The sequence below is a fragment of the Triturus cristatus genome, chromosome 3_1 (assembly GCF_964204655.1).
Source record: "Triturus cristatus chromosome 3_1, aTriCri1.1, whole genome shotgun sequence".
In the NCBI taxonomy this organism is placed as follows: Eukaryota; Metazoa; Chordata; class Amphibia; order Caudata; family Salamandridae; genus Triturus; species Triturus cristatus.
In genome coordinates, this window is record NC_140583.1 from 302,040,935 (window position 1) to 302,050,584 (window position 9,650).

Here is a 9,650-nt window from a genome sequence, read left to right on the forward strand (position 1 = left end):
AGTGACGGACAAGCCGTGTGGTAAGTTTCCCTGCCCTTAGGGTACTAATGTGTTCTTGAACCCTCATCTTGATTTTTCTTGACATGAGGCCAATGTAATGATACCTGCAGCTGCATGTCAAACAATAGATTAAGTCGGTGGTATTGCAGTTGCTAAACCTAATCTGAAACCAGGTTCTTCCACCCACAAGAGTAATACTCTTGGATGCCTCGGTCAGATTGCACACTGTACAATTCCCACACAGGAAATGTCCTGATGGTGCACCAGTTTCCTGTTTCTGTAGGTTGTTCTGGCAAGTGTGAACCACATGGTCTCTTAAATTATTTGCCCTTTTGAAAGCAAATCTTGGTTTGGGCATTCTCTTGGGACCTGTGTCCATTAGGTGCCAATGTTTCCTAATGATTTGCCTAATTTTTGTGGACAGGGGGTCAAAGGTAGTCACTAATGGAAGGCACTTCTCTTTAATTCTCATACTCCTTTCCAATACTGCTTCCCGCGGTGTGAACATAGCTCTCTTAAGTGCCCTCTTAATCACTCTAGGGAGATACGTTCTTTCCACAAGATGTTTGGCAAGAATCTCAGATGTTTCAACAAACGTCCCTGTGTCTGTACAGTTCCTACGATATCTGATGAACTGGCCCACCGGGAGAGAATTCATATCCGTCAACTTCTGGCGGACTGTAGTGTGAAGTTTCTGGTCCCTCGCTGTTATATCTAGATCCAGATAAACAGCTGTATATCTGTCAATAGCCCACGTGAAATGTAGACAACTGTCAGCTTCATTTAGCCAATGGAGGAAGTCATAAAGTTGATCCTCAGGACCTGACCAAATACATAATACGTCATCTATGTATCTCTTCCAGAGAGATACATATTGTAAGAATGGATTAGAGACGCGATGTACAAAATTGTCCTCGAACTGACCGATGTAGATACAGGCCAGACTAGGGGAAAAAGATGCCCCATAGAGGTCCCAGAGACCTGTAAGTACAGTTGGTTCTGATAACAAAAGAAAATTCTTGTGAAGGCCAGTTCAATGCATTTGAGAACAAAGGATGGAGGAGTATCATAGAAGCACTCATGTGCCACAAGTGCACACGCTGCCGCCACCAGTGTGGCATCTTGTGGAATACAAAGATTCAATATCAATCGTGACCAAAAATTGGTTTGATGGATCATATTGTAAAGTCATTATTTTAAAATCTGTTTCTTTTGTCTCTGGCACTATCATCCCCTCTTTTATTCCTCCTCAACCACTACAGGCCCAGTGCATCATTGAGGTGGAGATGCTATCCCGTGCACTAATGAAATTGCAGAAAAACTTTAGGGCAATAAAACATGTTGGACGTTCAAGTTAAAATGGTATAAACATGCTGTTTTTTTTTAACTGAGTGTGAATACTACTAAGTATTTAAAAAATATGTAAGATAGTTGTTCACAACTCGATTTTAATGGGGAGATTAGGTTACTCTTTTTTCACATTACGGGGCTTTAGATGGTAGATAGATTACACTATTGTTTACACCTAACACTTCACCCCTGTATTTTGTTATATTAGCTTATGGGTTAGGTCACATTTCTGTTTCTGTCAAGAAAGTGCCGACGTTGACAGAATGAGCAAACTGGTGAGTACCAAATAGTAACTCAAAGGATGGTGCTTATGTGAGGCACTTTCTGACCCACTTCACAATTTTTTCTTCGACACTATTTGCTGATGGGTGTGTGACATGGGTTGATGAATTTTTTAATAACGAGGAACACAGATGAGTGGGCATGGCTAGAGAAGTAAGCATAGCCTCACTCAGGAGTAATACATTAAAACCATGAGATACATTCCTTTTTAGTATTATTTATGTGTTCTCCATAACTAGGCTTTGTTGCTTTCACAACCTGAGCCTATGGTTGAATATAAATGTTAAATAGAGTGGGGCTCAGCGAGGAGCCCTTGGGGACACCATTGCTCAAAGCGTATGAATGAGAACTATATGGAGGGGAAACAACCTGAAAAGATCTCTGAGAGAAGGAGAACCAAGTTAGTGCAGTTCCGCCGATATCAATCTCCTGTAAACGTGGGAGCAAATTATCATGAGACACAGTATCAAAAGTGGCGCTTAAGTCATGCAAGATCAGAACAGATGATCGGCCTTCATCTGACATGCAAACAAACAATGGATTTAACCCAGATCTCCAACTGGAAGTGAATGTTTGATTTGTTCAGCATTCCATCCATCATCTGTTCTTTTTCGGGCAAAGAACGGCAGAGTAATTTAGATCTCTTGAGGGGTTGGGCATAGCATGCCATTTACATTTTAGGAAAGGCTTATGCGAGCCTGAACACAGATGGGGGAAAGCAATCCTTATGAGGAGGAATCCTAAGCTGGCAGACTTGTCTCCTAGGAAAGACATGGGGGACCCAAAAGGACTCCTCTTTGGAGAAAGTTTTGTGAAGTCTTTAGGGAAATACATAACGACCATTACTGCTTTCCGTAAAGCACAGACTAACATGTGAAGGGTCTTCGGCTCCAGGGCTGCTTTTGGACGTGCTGACAGGAGGGGACTGGCTATCAGCCGCGGTGCCTTCAGGTTCCAATTTAACACCCAAGATTCAAGAAACTGTGGTAACTAGGGCAGGGTCTACCTCCTCAATTCAAACGTTTACCTCCAGAGAGGGAGAAGCTTGCGATTCCATGATGGAAGATCTAGACCTTTGGACTGCGGAACACATGGTGAAGAGTATTGGTTCTTACCTGGTAAAGGTCTGGGGAAGGTCAAAAGTATTTATCCACAATTGGGAGAAAATTACAGGAAATGCTTGGGTTTTAGAAACTGTTTTTGGTTTCATGATAGAGTTCTGAGAGTTACTAGTTTAGGTCAGGCAACCCAAAGAGTTGTCGTTGAATACAGCGAAGAAGTCTCTGATCGATTCAGAGGTGAACCACATATTAGAAATAGGGGCTTCCATTTGTGTCCCAGATCAAGAAAGGAAAGGAGTGTATACATCTTTTAAGAGACATTTTGCAGTCAAAATGATTCGTGAAGTTAGACCTGAAGGACGCTTTAGGTGTTGCATCCAGTGGTAGCCTTCCTCTGACAGAGGGGTGTACGACTAATTATTTACTTGGACAACATTTTGCTAATGTCCCAAGACAGACTAGAGCTTTTAGAACATTTCGCCTGGAAGATCGACCTTCTGGAAAGTCTGGGTTTCATAGCAAATACAGAGTCATGGGTCTCACTCAGAATCTAGAATTTGTGGGTTTCCAGGTAGATCCTTTATTGTCCCAATTGATTCTCCCTCAGAAGAAAATGACAAAAATGAAGAGCCGTGTTGATGAAGGAAGTGGTTTTCCTAAAGGACCATGCAAGAGTTTCGGGACTATTGTCATTCTCCATTCAGTTATTTTTAATTAGGGAGGGACAAGGAGCCTAGTTTTGATTGAGGTCCTGCTCAGAAGGCACCAATGGAATATTGAAAAGAGGTAGAGCAGTTCCTATGGGTTGCTGATTGGGGAGGGGGAGGAAGTGGGGAAGAACAGGTCTTTCTTCGTAATGCCCTCACACACCCCAAGGGATGTCATGCTTCATCATTTGGGCATTTGCCCCTCGTCAGGCCGGCGCTGCAATGCCTGACGGGCTCCCGAAACCGGGGCTCTTTGTCGGGGATCTTTTGAAGAAGCCGTATGGGTGCGTGTGGGTGTGAGGGCAGGGTAGTGCACAAGGAGTGAGATGTTTAAAAAAGGTATAGGGCCGTCCTACTTGATTTAAGTATTTTATTAATGAGGTAGCTCCAGCCTTAATAAAATTATGTGAAAGCCCTATTTAGGAGTGATGTTCCGTGAGGGCTAGTCAAGTGTGGGTGTGGTCAACATGTTTCGTGCCCCAGCTGCCCCAAAAGGGGTCAATGGCACTTCGTCAGGACCAAAATAGAACGTGTAGGGTGAGTGCACTACCGTTTAGCACTAGTTGCTAGAAACGGTAGGGGGTGATTAATATAGGAACTGGTACTGGGATGAGGATAGACCTGTGGGAGAGGGGAGAAACAACAGAAAAGGGAGGGGAAAAGGAAGCAAAACCAGCGATTAAACCAGCCATCGGCATACAGTGCATGCACTGGACAGTGGTGCGCCTAAGTGAAGTAAAAAGGTACACAGGTGTACTCATAGTGTACTCTTAATATTCGACCAGTGGGTGGTGGGGGGACGGAGTCAATCCGTCGTGATACTTCTAATGACAGAGTGTCAGGGATAGTGACTATTCAGACGATACCGTGCAGCGTGGACGGACTACAGTCGATCTCGAGTGACTAAGTAGAATGACAATTTGTATCTTCTAAACAGTCGTGGTCTATAGTGCAGTACTATAAAGTAGTCCTGTGCTGTGCACGTGTGTGTCCATCAATACAGTATCCAAAGACAGAAAGGATATTTTGGAATGATAAAAACGGTAACGTTATGCAACCGTGATACGAAAAAAATGACATTTATTAAAAAGATCGTTTTAAGGTCAAGGAAGTCGGAGGTTGATGGTGAACTAATTTACACACTTGTGTGAAAACATGCAACAAACGCGCTAATGTAAAGGACATAATACGTGGGACACGAGGCACAATTAGGTTAAGACTCACCCCTCACGACCTAGTTCCGGACAGACGGGGATGAGAACAGAGCACAATAGTTGCTCCGATTTCTATGGGGAGCAATCGAGAGGGAAAACAACAACAGGGAGGGAAACGGGGGAAAAAAGGTGGTCAAAGTTACATTCACATGATAACCAATATGGCGAAAGGGCTTACCGTCGAGATCCAGTCTTACGATAAAGGTACTCACGTAGATAGACTGGCAACTTGCTGGCGTCTTACCCTCGCTCTGGGCCCCGTAAAGAACACTTCCCGGGTGAATCTTTTGTAGCGTTTTAGAAAGACGTCCCTGAACGTGGTGGCCATATTGGATAGGGCTGTCCTAGCGCTACTGTCATGTGACATCCGGGAGGTCGGTAGTTCATGGCGGCCATATTAGAACGGGACAAATGAAGGAATAGGATTGGAACTACGAAGATTGTATTCAAAAAGAAGGGGGGGCGCGGGAGTGGTCGAGGGGTGAGAGCGATTTAATCTAATTACCGTGTACATGGACACGTGTAGTTTTTTATGACACCTCTGTTAGAAAATATAAAAAATATTTTCTGTTCTGTTTATGTGGTCCCTGGGGGTATTTTAGATGTAGATGATAGAAACCCCTAGGGCGCAACTCAAGATGATTAAAGGAGAGTCAGGCAGGGGATAATGAGGACGAGCCTTCAGGATGACATTGGGGGGGCTTGATTTAATGATTCAATTCAGCCCAAGGTATGTCATCGTTCAGACCCCTAATGTGTGACGCAAGCTTAAACACCCAGCATTGTTCCTTCCTAAAAAGGGCTTCTTTTGTGATGACTGGGAAGGCCTCTAAAATAGTCCAATTTAGCTCATTTGGTGTATGATTGTGTACCGCATAGTGAGAACACATCTTGGTGTTAGTTTTTTTGCAACGTACATTGCTTCTGTGTTCGGTTAGTCTTGTCTTTACTGGGCGTGTGGTCATCCCAATGTATTGCAACGAACAGGGGCATGTGATAAGGTAAATACAATTGCGTGTGTTGCAATTTGTGTGTTTTTTCTGGGTCCAAATCCAGTTGGTAGTTAGTTGGACTGTTTTACTTGCTCGGGTCAGTGGGCAAGCCACACATTGGCCACAGGGGTAATGCCCGCTGACCGGAGGTAAGTTCCATAAGGTAGTAGAGACTGTAGGGGCCGGTGGTTTTGGTCTGGTGTTAATTAGGAGATCCTTGATGTTGGCTGTGCGTTTGAATGCAAATCTCGGTTTACTTAGAGACAGATCACCCGAGTCTAGTATTCGCCAGTGTTTGTTAATGACCCTTTTTAACATATTTGACTCTGAGGTGAAAGTGGTCACACATGTAATGAGGTCTGATTCTGGTTTTGTCTGTGATTCGAGAAGAGTTGACCTGTTAGTATTGCGTGCTCGTTTTTGTGCATTATTGATGATGCGAGCAGGATATTGTCTCAGAGTCAGATTCCTACTAAGTTCAGATGCTTGCTTTTTGTAGTCATCTATCTTGCTACAGTTCCTACGGATGCGTAAGAACTGCCCATAGGGGAGATTGTCTTCTAGTGCCTTGGGGTGAAAACTATTGTATAGTAAAGGACAATGGCTGTCAGTAGGTTTTTTGTAAGTTATCGTCTCCAAGGTACCCATATTTTTAATGATCGTCAGATCAAGGAATGGTAGTTCCTGTTCAGAACAGGTTGCAGTGAATTTTAGGAAAGGGTTAAGATGATTAATCCATGACAGGAAGTTCAGAATAATATCCATGCTGCCTTTCCAAAAAATTAAAATGTCATCAATGTAACGTCTCCAAAGGAGAACGTTACTCAAGAACGGATTGGTGTCCGTGAGCACATGCTTGCCCTCAAAGTCTGACATATAGAGACATGCCAGGCTCGGGGCGAAGGTGCTGCCCATCGAAGTTCCTTGGGTCTGATGGAACAGTTGATCCTCAAATAGAAAGAAATTCTCAGTAAGAGCAATATTGGCACATTCCATAATGAAGCTCACGGGGGTTGGTGAGTCCCAGTTAGTATTGAGCAGGATCGTCTCCACCACCTCAAGAGTATTAAGCTGAGGGATATTGGTGTAAAGGGCCTCCACATCCAGAGTAAGAAGTACATCTGGATGTGGGCCCTCCAGGTTAGTAAGTTCAATCAGTTTTAGAACATCTCTGGTGTCTTGGAGAAATGTTGGGGTGGTTTGAACTAATGGGCGGAAAAAATGATCGCAAAATTTGGATAGAGGTTCCAAGAGGGACCCTATGCCAGACACAATGGGTCTCCCGGGAGGTGGGGAGACCCCTTTGTGAATCTTTGGCAGTGTATAAAAATAGGGTAATCTTGGGTTGGTGTTCACTAAAAAGTCTGCTTCGTTTTTTGAAATCCATCCTTGGTTGAGAGCCGCTGTGACCATGGAGTTAATTTTGGTGGAGAGGCGTGGCGTAGGATTTGTAGTGAGTGGTGTATAGTAGTTAGTATTTTGTAATTGGCGTAGACATTCCGTCCGGTAGTCTGTGCTGGCCATAATAACTATAGCACCACCTTTGTCTGCTTCCTTGATAGTTATGGAGGCGTCATTAGCTAAGGTTTTGATGGCTAATGTCTCAGCCTGAGTAACGTTGGAAAACTTCGGAGTTTGACGTTTTTCAGAAATTTCTTTGAGTACTGCTTTTTCAAAGGTCAAGACTTCTGGAGGTACCATACTCGAGGTGGGGGTAAAGGTCGAAGGTTTTCGTAGACCGGTATCCGTTGGAGGTAGGTTAGGTTGGTTGCCAAAGTAGGCCTTGAGGCGGATTTTCCTGAAGAGATTTTGAACTTCAAGGTTGGTGCGAAAGAAATCCACTTTGGGGGTTGGTACAAATCCTAGGCCCCTTTTCAGGACGTTAATTTCTGTGTTAGTAAGAGAATGGTCTGACAAATTGACGATTAGTTTCTCTTCTCCTGGTGGCTCCGCAATTCCATGTGTGGTGGTGGTTGCTGAGCCTGATCCTGCCATTGTACTTGTTTTTGTTGGTTCTGTCCGCCTCTTCTTCTTCTGCCTTGCCCCAGCCTCTGCCTAAAAAAGGTTGTGGTTGGTAGGGAGGAAACAGGGGTGGTGGTCCTTGTGGATATTGCCACATCGGTGGTCCATGGAATGGAATAGGTCCCTGATAAGGGGATGGTCCTTGGAAGGGCCCAGGTCCTTGGTAAGATTGTTGACCATATCCGTACATGGTATTGGTCGGTCTTCTGGGTTGTTGGTTATGATAGTAAGGACCTTGCGCCTCGGAACTGGAGTTACTTCCTGAGGAGTTTGTGCGACGGCGAGAGTTAGTACTTTCGTCGGATAGGTAATCATCTCCAGAAGGCACAAAATCATCTTTTAGATAAGGGTATACCTTTTCTTTGCTGAACCGCGTGATGTCCTTTTGAAGTTTCGTAACTTTTTGTCTCATCAGATAGTCTTTATTGTCATTGATCTCTTTAGTGATCTCGGCCAGCTTGGCCTTGAAGGCGGCGTTAGCAATATTAGCCTTGATGTTACCTTCTGCTATCATTCCAAAATATCCTTTCTGTCTTTGGATACTGTATTGATGGACACACACGTGCACAGCACAGGACTACTTTATAGTACTGCACTATAGACCACGACTGTTTAGAAGATACAAATTGTCATTCTACTTAGTCACTCGAGATCGACTGTAGTCCGTCCACGCTGCACGGTATCGTCGGAATAGTCACTATCCCTGACACTCTGTCATTATAAGTATCACGACGGATTGACTCCGTCCCCCCCACCACCCACTGGTCGAATATTAAGAGTACACTATGAGTACACCTGTGTACCTTTTTACTTCACTTAGGCGCACCACTGTCCAGTGCATGCACTGTATGCCGATGGCTGGTTTAATCGCTGGTTTTGCTTCCTTTTCCCCTCCCTTTTCTGTTGTTTCTCCCCTCTCCCACAGGTCTATCCTCATCCCAGTACCAGTTCCTATATTAATCACCCCCTACCGTTTCTAGCAACTAGTGCTAAACGGTAGTGCACTCACCCTACACGTTCTATTTTGGTCCTGACGAAGTGCCATTGACCCCTTTTGGGGCAGCTGGGGCACGAAACATGTTGACCACACCCACACTTGACTAGCCCTCACGGAACATCACTCCTAAATAGGGCTTTCACATAATTTTATTAAGGCTGGAGCTACCTCATTAATAAAATACTTAAATCAAGTAGGACGGCCCTATACCTTTTTTAAACATCTCACTCCTTGTGCACTACCCTGCCCTCACACCCACACGCACCCATACGGCTTCTTCAAAAGATCCCCGACAAAGAGCCCCGGTTTCGGGAGCCCGTCAGGCATTGCAGCGCCGGCCTGACGAGGGGCAAATGCCCAAATGATGAAGCATGACATCCCTTGGGGTGTGTGAGGGCATTACGAAGAAAGACCTGTTCTTCCCCATTCTCCATTCAGGCCATTTCCCCCGGCCTCTTACATTACAATGGCCTCCAGAGGCTGAAGGCTTAAGGACTGAGGAAAGATTTATGGTATGGGGACTCTCTTCCCCTATCAGTAGGCGCTTGAGAGGATCTAGAGTGGTGGTTGAAGAATCTCAAGGCTTGGAACCGCAAGGCTATTTTCGGGAATGTCCCGACCTAGTCTTGGAATTGAAGGCCAGTAATTTGGTCTGGGGAGCTTGCTTGAACGATTTAGAAAAAAGTGGAAGACGGTTAAAGGAGGAACAGTCACTTCATATAAATTGTTTGAGATGTTAGCTGGGTTGAATGCTTTAATGAGCTTCAGAGAGTTATTGGCAAACTCTGTTACACCGATTAAGCTAGACAATTTTACAGTAGCATCTTATATAAATCGCTTGGGCTGTGCCAGGTCAAAGGTTCTTGCGCAGTTGGCAAGATGAATTTGGTATTTTTATTGGGATCACAAGATTGTGTTAAGAGTAGCGTTTATTCCAGGCCATCAGAATGTAAGGACAGATTGGAATTCCAGATATCGCCGTGACTCCAGCGATTGGAAATTAAATCCAGAGGTTTTGAGTCTGA